The sequence below is a fragment of the Salmo salar genome, chromosome 26 (genome assembly GCF_965601325.2).
Source record: "Salmo salar chromosome 26, fSalSal1, whole genome shotgun sequence".
Lineage (NCBI taxonomy): Eukaryota > Metazoa > Chordata > Actinopteri > Salmoniformes > Salmonidae > Salmo > Salmo salar.
Genome location: NC_138316.1, coordinates 10,841,315 through 10,850,993, shown reverse-complemented (window position 1 = coordinate 10,850,993; position 9,679 = coordinate 10,841,315).

Sequence of the window (9,679 nt, the reverse complement as noted above, 5' to 3'; positions counted from 1 at the left end):
AGTGCTATTCCAAAAAGATAAAAAAATTAGACAATAGACATGGTTTTTATCAACAATACCTCATATTACAGTCACGATTTATCTTTTAATTTAGTTTGAATTTTTGAATTTTACTTGTTTGTTCAGTGGCTGATTGTCCTGTTTTTCAACTGCTAATGGTAATGCATTGATCATTATCCAAATGGGTCCTGATGTGAGCAAGTAGAGAGCATTGATTGAATCTGGTGCCATAACAGACTGGATTATATAACTCTTTTGAGTGTTAAGCTGTCTCATTGAAAGAGTCTTTATCCCCTTTAAGCTCCTGAAGGCCCTCCTATTTTAAAAAAAAAAATTATAAAGCATTTGCTCAAGTTAAAGCCCGTAATGAGTTTGAGTTTGTTAAATACCAAGCCATAGAATTATGTTCAAATCATCATGCCGTTATTCCACACAGTTCAGTTCATGCTTTTCTAGATATCTTGTCCTCCACCAGGAAGCATAGCATATTCGTATTTGTGTCAACTGCACAATAAATGGTAAATAGATTTAAATCTTGGAACACTGCAGTTTTTTTCTTCTTAACTGAACCACTACTAGAACATTGAAGCCAAAATAATGGGCTACAGATATTGTTAGGCACACTTCCATTTGACCCAGACATCCTTCAATCAGAGTTAATGAGTGTGAGAGCCAACAGTGGTTCACTTAGCCATAGACATGATGCTGCTAAATGTTCTGGTTGTAGATGTGAGGTAGGCCTAGTTGTTGCCTAGTATTTGACAAATGATGTTGCTGCAAGCTGCTCAAATTTCTACTAGCTAACACAGGACCCAGGATGGAGATATTGTTTTTCTGTCTAGTGTAAGGAATACTTGTTACCTCAAAAAATGGAGAAAAAAAAATACATGTTGATGCCCCTGTGCTCAACTAAAGATGACATTACATATTTTTGTCATATTAATAAAAAAAGAAAACAGAAGGGGTGGAGATCTTTGTCCGAACTTTTCAACAGAATGTGCTACATTGCTCGGCCACCCCCCCCCAAAAAAAAGCTAAGTGGTCAGCTTTTTAGCTTTTTACCATTGCTTCTATTGTTAATGACCGTCAGGTAGTTCGCCCCTCTTACTGAACTGTGGGTCAGGATCTGTGTTCATTGCAATGGGTCAAAGGTCATCTGGGGGTCCAAGAAAAATAAAGCAAAGATACTGAAATGTCTGCTTTATATGTCTGTTTTGTCTAACAGTCGCTGGTCTGAAATGCACAACATTTTACTTGCAGATCCATTCTAGAAACATGATTTGAACATCAAACTAAACTAAAATTAAAAGTGGAAGTGTTTTGTCTTTTCTTGATGGGAAAACAAAAAAGAATGCTGATGTCTTTTGCAATGTCACATATTTCTTTCTAAAACAGTTATTGTATTCCATACATACCTAATTACATAATCCTACCTCAGTTATGATTTTTGTTATCTTTTGGGGGGCTCCCGAGTGGTGCAGCGGTCTAAGGCACTGCATCTCAGTGCAAAAGGTGTCACTACAGTCCCTGGTTCGAATCCAGGCTGAATCACATGATTGGGAGTCCCACACGGCGGCGCACAATTAGCCCAGCGTCGTTCAGGGTAGGCCGTCATTGCAAATTGACTTGCCTAGTTAAATAAAGGTTAAATAAAAAATAAATTTTAAAAATGATCAGTAATCATCCATTTTGAATAGGAAGTTATAGATTACTGACAGTGACAGAATAGTTTTTCAAAAAGCAACATTGATATACATAATGACATTGGGGACATTTTCCAAAATCTAAAGTACAAATGCTTTAGTGGGGCTAATGATTACCCATGCTATTGGTTAAAGCATGTGTGTGACAGTACTCATTGATTTATTATGCAAGGAATTCCTTTGATCGGGGTTTTCTATAAAGAAAAAGGCGTGAAATTCTAATCCTTTCCCACAGCCCTGCAATCGTGAGCTGGACAAACAGTGGATAAAGGGTTTCAGTACATAAGGCAATGCGGCACCAAATCCCTGCTGGCACGCAGACATCTCTCTCATCATCATGCCACATAATGCATCTTATAGCATTTGTAAACTAAAGGATTAAAATAAAAAATGCAGCCATAATGCTCACTATTTAACAAGCACCAAAACAACTATCATAAAATGTTTAATCTAACCCTAGCCCTGGGTTATAACTGTTTCACTAATAATTTATTAATCCTAGCCCTAGCTTTAACCTGTTGTTGATTGTATCATAAACCTTTTGCATCCGTATCTGACCAGTCAGATCAGCTCTTTTGCCAATAATCAGCACTGCATTTTATCACTGGGGACCATTTTTGTACACATCACTCTGTTTTGTATAGTTCTGTTGGCTGGGAGTCCCTGACTACCAGAAGGGCCCAGCACTGGCTACTTTTTGTAAATAAAGTTGTTCTTCAGAGACTCCTCCATGACCTCAGCTCACATATTAACTGGAGATCCAGCAAATTCCAGACCCGCTCACTGTACTGGCTGGTTCTGGAGGTCCCGTGGGTCTCCACGGACCTGGGAAAAAATGCTTTTCATTTTTATGCCCCCAGCTCATGGAATCTTCTTCAGGCCACGTTGAAATTAGACTTGCTTGTCTCTTTTGGACAGTATAGATTGAGTTTAAGGGAGGTGATATGTGAGAGAGTTGTGTTGTTTTGATTCATCTTGTAGTATTTATTGTATTGATATTATTTATTGTATTTTAATGTTTTGTATTTATTAAGGATCCCCATTAGCAGCTACTCTTCCTGGGGTCCAGCAACATTAAGGCAGTTATATATACAATTTAAAATATTACATGACATTACATTTTAATAACACTTTTCACAACATGTTCACAGGGCTCCCTTGCAAATGAGAGCCTGGTCTCATTGGTGACCCACCCTGTATAAATATAAGTCATTTACGGATAGCTAGGGGCACACTCCAACACAATTAGCAAGGGAAGCATTTGTGTTTAGTGAGTCTGCCAGATCAGAGGCAGCAGGGAAGACTAGGGGTGTTCTCTTGATAAGTGCGTCAATTGGACGATTTTCTTGTCAAAATGTAATGAGGACTTTTAGGTGTCAGGGAAAATGTATGGAGTATAAAGCATTCTTTTCATTAGGAATGTAGTGAAGTAAAAGTTGACAAAAATATAAATAAAGACACCCCAACAAAAACGACTTAAGTAGTACTTTAAGGTATTTTTTCTTAAGTACTTTACACCACTGCGTAAAAGCAACTGATTGTTGGGTAGGTCACAATAAAATGTCAAAGGCTTTCAGATGAGCCAGAGTAAAGATAAGACGGTACCCACTGCTCTAAGGCCCTGGGTATTTGCGAAGGAACTCTTGAGTATTTCACATAAACCTGTGGCCATCTGAGGTTTGGATTATACAGTGTCCTCAGCCTCTGACATCTTAGCACTTGCAGTTTCAGAGGAAGGATCAACATTGCTCCCCAAGTGCCATCAAAGGGTACAGGGATGGACTCGTCAGGACATGCTACCTCAGTGTGGTATCCTTTCAACATTGTTACCCATGTCTGTAGCTATGATGCAGTGCAATCCTTCACAACTGAGAATTAGGCATTTCTCACTAATGCCATTGGTAAACAGTTTCTATGCCAGGCAGCCACATAGGAGAATGCCGTGCTGACCTGATCCTTCCTTGCCTTTGAGCAGCTTGTGGCAACATCATGGATCAAGGTCTTTTAAAAAGTTCTGAAATCTCCTGACTTTCACCGTGATACATATCAACATTAAAATATTAAATTGAGTAGCTGATTCTAGGTGCCAAGATTAACCGTAAGTGAATGTAAAAAAAAAAAACGAAAGCATGAAAATAGATACTGTCATCCTTCAGATCTACATGCTCTGATGATCGCATGAAATATGTGGGGGGGGGGGGGGGGGGGGGCATGAGGCATTAAGGCAGTGAAAAACTCTGCCACCGTTTAATTTTTTTCTTCTTTTTTTCTTCCTCGAAATGCCTGGCGGTTGCATTTGTCACGTCTCCTTTTCATGTCACCACTCGCCACCTGCTCCAGAAATTCCAGAACATTCTCTAAACCCTCCAGTGCCCCCATAGCCCTCTCTGCCTCCTCCCTTTCCTTGGCCCCATCCACTCTGCTTGCCCAACACAGGGAATCAAAGAAACAGTGCTGCTACAGCTTTCATTCACTGGCTTACCCTCTCTCTCTCTCTGTTCTTTTTTTGTTGTTGCATTGGACTCAGGCACACACAAGTAACTACGAATCAGGTCAGACTGCACAAAGATAAGCAGTTCCTTCTTCCCTCCAGCTCATTTGGGCTTCATCTGTCCCCCTCAGAAGGTGCCGCGGGGCAGTGTTCACCTGCTGCTGCACAGTGCATCAACCAGCTGCCACTGGCCCCCACCACCGTTGCCCCCCCCCCCCCCACACCTCCCCATCTGGTTGTCTGAATTTTTATCCGTACATTGAATGGAAAGGGGGGCCACGAACGGAAAAACAAGCACTCCGCAGCCCCTGCCATCGCTGGAGCCTCTTGATACCATTGTTACAGCCAGAGGCCAATCCCACACATGACCCAGGAGAAGGGGCCGAACATGAACTGACTGCTGGCCACCCATGAAATTAGGCTGAAAGGCCCAGTGGTGGAATTTCATGGGGATGGAGTTGGGTGAACAAAACCAACAGACCGTGATTGCTTTGTGCCTCTGGCAGGTGAATCAACTCTCCTGTCATTTGTCATACTGTATATGAAGTCATTTTATGAAGAAAAAAAGTGTTTTAGAAACACATACCACCTCAGTGTGTGTCGCATAGTAAAGAATTGTGGTTTTGATCGCTTATTTCATATAATTGTGAGTTTAAGTGAACTAATACACCACAGCTGATGGAGGAGATCCGTCTCAGTACTCTTCCACGTTATCTCAGCCAGATCACTAAAACATGCGTGTGATATTTTTCACTGACCACACGGTGGGGATGTTGTAGTAGAGTTGAAGTTTCTGGCTATCCATAAAACTTCCTACTACTTGCTAATCATTTCAACCGCTGAAATTACGTATAGCCACGTGACCATTTCAAAATGTTTTAGCAAGTGTGAATACAAAAGGAAACAAATGTATTGGAATATGCTAACATACATACTTCACACAAGTATTTGAAAGAAATAGCTTTTTATTATTAATATTATTATTATTTCACATCAACCAGTAGCTTTAGCAATCTCACAGCACTCATTCTCAACCAGGTCACTCAAAATTGATCTACACTATTAGAAAAAAAGTGTTCATTGGGGTTCTGTATAGAAGTTTTAGGGGTGTTACTGTATATATATATGACGCAAGCAATAGAACCCTTATTGGTTCCATTGGGAACCTTGTGTAGATTTTTTTTATATTCACTCCTTTTATATAGAATCCTTGGAATTACAAAATAATTGATGAAACTCAGCTCTCTTACCACCCAGACAAAGCACTAAACATCCAGGACTATGGTCTATATCAGCCGAGGACCCCAAGACGTGACCATTCTGTTTTTTGCCCTAACACCACAGCTGATTCAAATTATCAAAGCTTGATGATAAATTGATTATTTTTATCAGCTGTGTAGTGCTAGGGCAAAAAAACAAAATGTGCACCCCTTGGGGTCCCAAGGACAGAGTTTGGGAAACCCTGGTCTATATAACACCAGTTAGGCCTATGTAGCACTTGCAGTTCACTTTGTGTCCTCAGTGGCATTCCATATTTCAAAACTAGACTGATGCCCCACCAATTGATATCATAATATTTGTCATTCGAAAAACACAAATTCTTCATAGTATCAACTGATAGCATACTTTATACTCCACCCTTAAAAGTCAGTTAACTACACTACAGACCAACTCAGGACCTCCTGTTTACATAAGAGCAGGCCCACCTCCAGGTTCCTCCTCCTCAACTGTTCTCCTATCTTCTCGTCTTCAGAGCCACAATGCTTCACAGGAAAGATTGCATTCAAGGAACCCCCTTCAGATCCTCAAGCTGAGGGTTGCCAGTTCCCTTCAGAAGGATATCCCCCCCAGACCCTCCAGACTTCACATAATCACTGAAGTCTGTTGGCACATTTAACAGAGAGCAGACCTGAAGGTGAAAGAGATTAAGGAGAGCTAAAGATCAGTACCTACTTTTTCAGTAGACATTAGTTTAGACATCAAAATAAGAGCATGAAAAACACTGCTAACCAGTGGCCAGTTTAGGTCATGGATAATCTAAAGGCCATGACCCTTACATTGAAAAACAGTTGAGTTAATTATTTGTTGGTTTCTAAGAGCTTCTTCACACAATTGACATGTGGTTTCAGTGAGATGGTCCTACCAGTCTAAACTTGGCCCAAACCTTCTCCATGTTTTCCTGTAGATTTTCATATTGAGGTTCTTCATGGGGAAACTTCAGAATCAACCCAAGTATAGATTACAAGGCATTCAGCCTTTTTCTGAAACATAAAATAGACAAACTGAAGATCATATTATTTGCATGAAAGTCAACAGGAACAAGTGACCGATGAGTAAATAAGCTAAAGGCATTTTATTACTGCAGATGAGAGGTCAAACCTGGCTTTCACATGTGTGTTGTTTTGAAGAAGGCATTGCCAAGTGACTCCAAATCCATAATAGAAGGAAACCTATAAAAAGAAGTGAGTGTAGTTTAGAAAGTTATCTGTAGTTGGGGAGAAATTAGTTGTAAAACTCAAATCACACTTATTTAACAAACCAGTAAGCCTATTCATGTAATGTGCATGTAACAAAATCATATGTACGACTATAGCTGAGCAACAAATCAGCTGCTGTAACAACACTGGCTTGCCATGCCTGCCCTGGGGTTTTGAATAGCTATTCAAAAATAGTGGCTAGTCAGACCATTATTACTGTTCCAGCTGGATGATACAGTACCTTGTGAAAGTATTCACCCCCCTTGCATTTTTCCTATTTTGTTGCCTTACAACCTGGAATTAAAATAGGCTTTTCGGGGGTTTGTATCATTTGATTTACACAACATGCCTACCACTTTGAAGATGCAAAATATGTTTTATTGTGAAACAAACAAGAAATAAGACCAAAAAAACAGAAAAATTGAGCATGCATAACTATTCACCCCCCCAAAGTCAATACTTTGTAGAGCCACCTTTTGCAGCAATTACAGCTGCAAGTCTCTTGGGGTATGTCTCTATAAGCTTGGCACATCTAGCCACTGGAATTTTTGCCCATTCTTCAAAGGCAAAACTGCTCCAGCTCCTTCAAGTTGGATGGGTTCCGCTGGTGTACAGCAATCTTTAAGTCATACCACAGATTGTCAATTGGATTGAGGTATGGGCTTTGACTAGGCCATTCCAAGACATTTAAATGTTTCCCCTTAAACCCCTCGAGTGTCGCTTTAGCAGTATGCTTAGGATCATTGTCCTGCTGGAAGGTGAACCTCCATCCCAGTCTCAAATCTCTGGAAGACAAACAGGTTTCCCTCAAGAATTTCCCTGTATTTAGCACCATCCATCATTTCTTCAATTCTGACCAGTTTCCCAGACCCTGCTGATGAAAAACATCCCCACAGCATGATGCTGCCACCACCATGCTTCACTGTGGGGATGGTGTCCGCGGGGTGATGAGAGGTGCTGGGTTTGTGCCAGACATAGCGTTTTCCTTGATGGCCAAAAAGCTCAATTTTAGTCTCATCGGACCAGAGTACCTTCTTCCATATGTTTGGGGAGTCTCCCACATGCCTTTTGGCGAACACCAAACGTGTTTGCTTATTTTTTCTTTAAGTAATGGCTTTTTTCTGGCCACTCTTCCGTAATGCCCAGCTCTGTGGAGTGTATGACTTAAAGTGGTCCTATGGACAGATACTCCAATCTCTGCTGTGGAGCTTTGCAGCTCCTTCAGGGTTATCTTTGGTCTCTTTGTTGCCTCTCTGATTAATGCCCTCCTTGCCTGGTCCGTGAGTTTTGGTTGTGTCACTCCCTGACCTTAGAGAGACGTTTTATTTCCTCTAGTTTGGTTAGGTCAGGGTGTGATATGGGGTGGGCAATCTAGGTTGTTGTATTTCTATGTTCCATTCTAAGTTTTCTATTTCTTTGTGTTGAGCCGAGTGTGGTTCCTAATCAGAGGCAGCTGTCTATCGTTGTCTCTGATTAGGAATCATACTTAGGCAGCCCTTTTTCCCCTCCTTCAGTGTGGGATCTTGTTTTTGTACAGCTCAGTAAAGCCTTCAGAATGTGACGGTCGGTTTCCGTTGTTTTGTTATTTTGATTTAGTGTTGTGAGTTACAATAAATATAAATATGAGCACTTTCCACACTGCACCTTGGTCTACTCCTTTCGACAATCGTCACAGGTTGGAAGGTTTGCTGGTGCCATATTCTTTACATTTTTTAATAATGGATTTAATGGTGCTCCATGGGATGTTCAAAGTTTTGGATATTTAAAAAAATCAAAATAAATGTATAACCCAACCCTGAGTACTTCTCCACAACCAAGAGATCCTTGGTCTTCATGGTGCCGCTTGCTTGGTGGTGCCCCTTAGTGGTTTTGCAGACTCTGGGGCCTTTCAGAACAGGTATTTTATATATATTGAGATCATATGACACTTAGATTGCACACAGGTGGACTTTATTTAAGTGACTTCTGGAGGTAATTGGTTGCACCAGATCTTATTTAGGGGCTTCATAGCAAAGGGGTGAATACATATGCATGCACCACTTTTCCGTAGTTTTTTTGTTGATTTAAAAAAAAAAATTTAAACAAGTTATTTTTCACTTCACCAATTTGGATTATTTTGCGTATGTCCATTACATGAAATCCAAATAAAATCAATTTAAATTCCAGGTTGTAATGCAACAAAATATGAAAAACGCCAATGGGGTGTGAACTTTTTCAAGGCACTGTAGGCGTTATTAGTTAGGTCATGATAAGCATAGCACAGAGAACTTTCAACCAACCTTTACCTGGCGATAGGCTACTTCCTCAATTCCCGACTAGGAAGACAACAAATGTCTTCTAAATGTTCATGTCTAGTTATAGGGAGTTCGTTTGAATTTAGAAAATGCCCCGTTGTAAAGTTAAATGTTTTGCTCCCGGAAGTAATCAATGTGTACGACACCATTTTATTTAAAATCTTCTTTCCTTGAGAGTTATTTTATGCTGGCCCAGGTTAAACCGGGTAATGGCACGTCACGTCATTTGGGAGAAAGCGGGGAGGGAGGAGCGCCCTTCTAAAATCGAACAGTAATCTGTGCTGCTCAGTCATGTTGTCAACAAGGCAGTATGGTGCATCATCCAGAAACATGCATCTCTTTTCCACAAAATACATTTTTTGATAGTTTTTTTGTTTTTTTAAGTAGATTTCCTTGGGAAGGTAGATAAAGCATTTTTATCAAAAGCAATCACTTTTGTATGGGAAAACACAGAATCCTACTAATTACTACAAAAGCTTAATTACGTCACTTTTGTTTTAAACTGACTTCGGCGTCTAACAGAGTGGGACACCTGGCTCATAACCAGGAGGCGAAATTAATGGACCCCTCATAGATTGAGACAGGTGGCTGCCCATCACAAAGCGCTGCATGTCATGATGACCCTAATCTGTCTCAATCAATGAGAGAAGATTTGAAATAGACAAATGGCTGCGTACACATTGTTGGATTACTTCATGGAGCAAAAAAGGATTT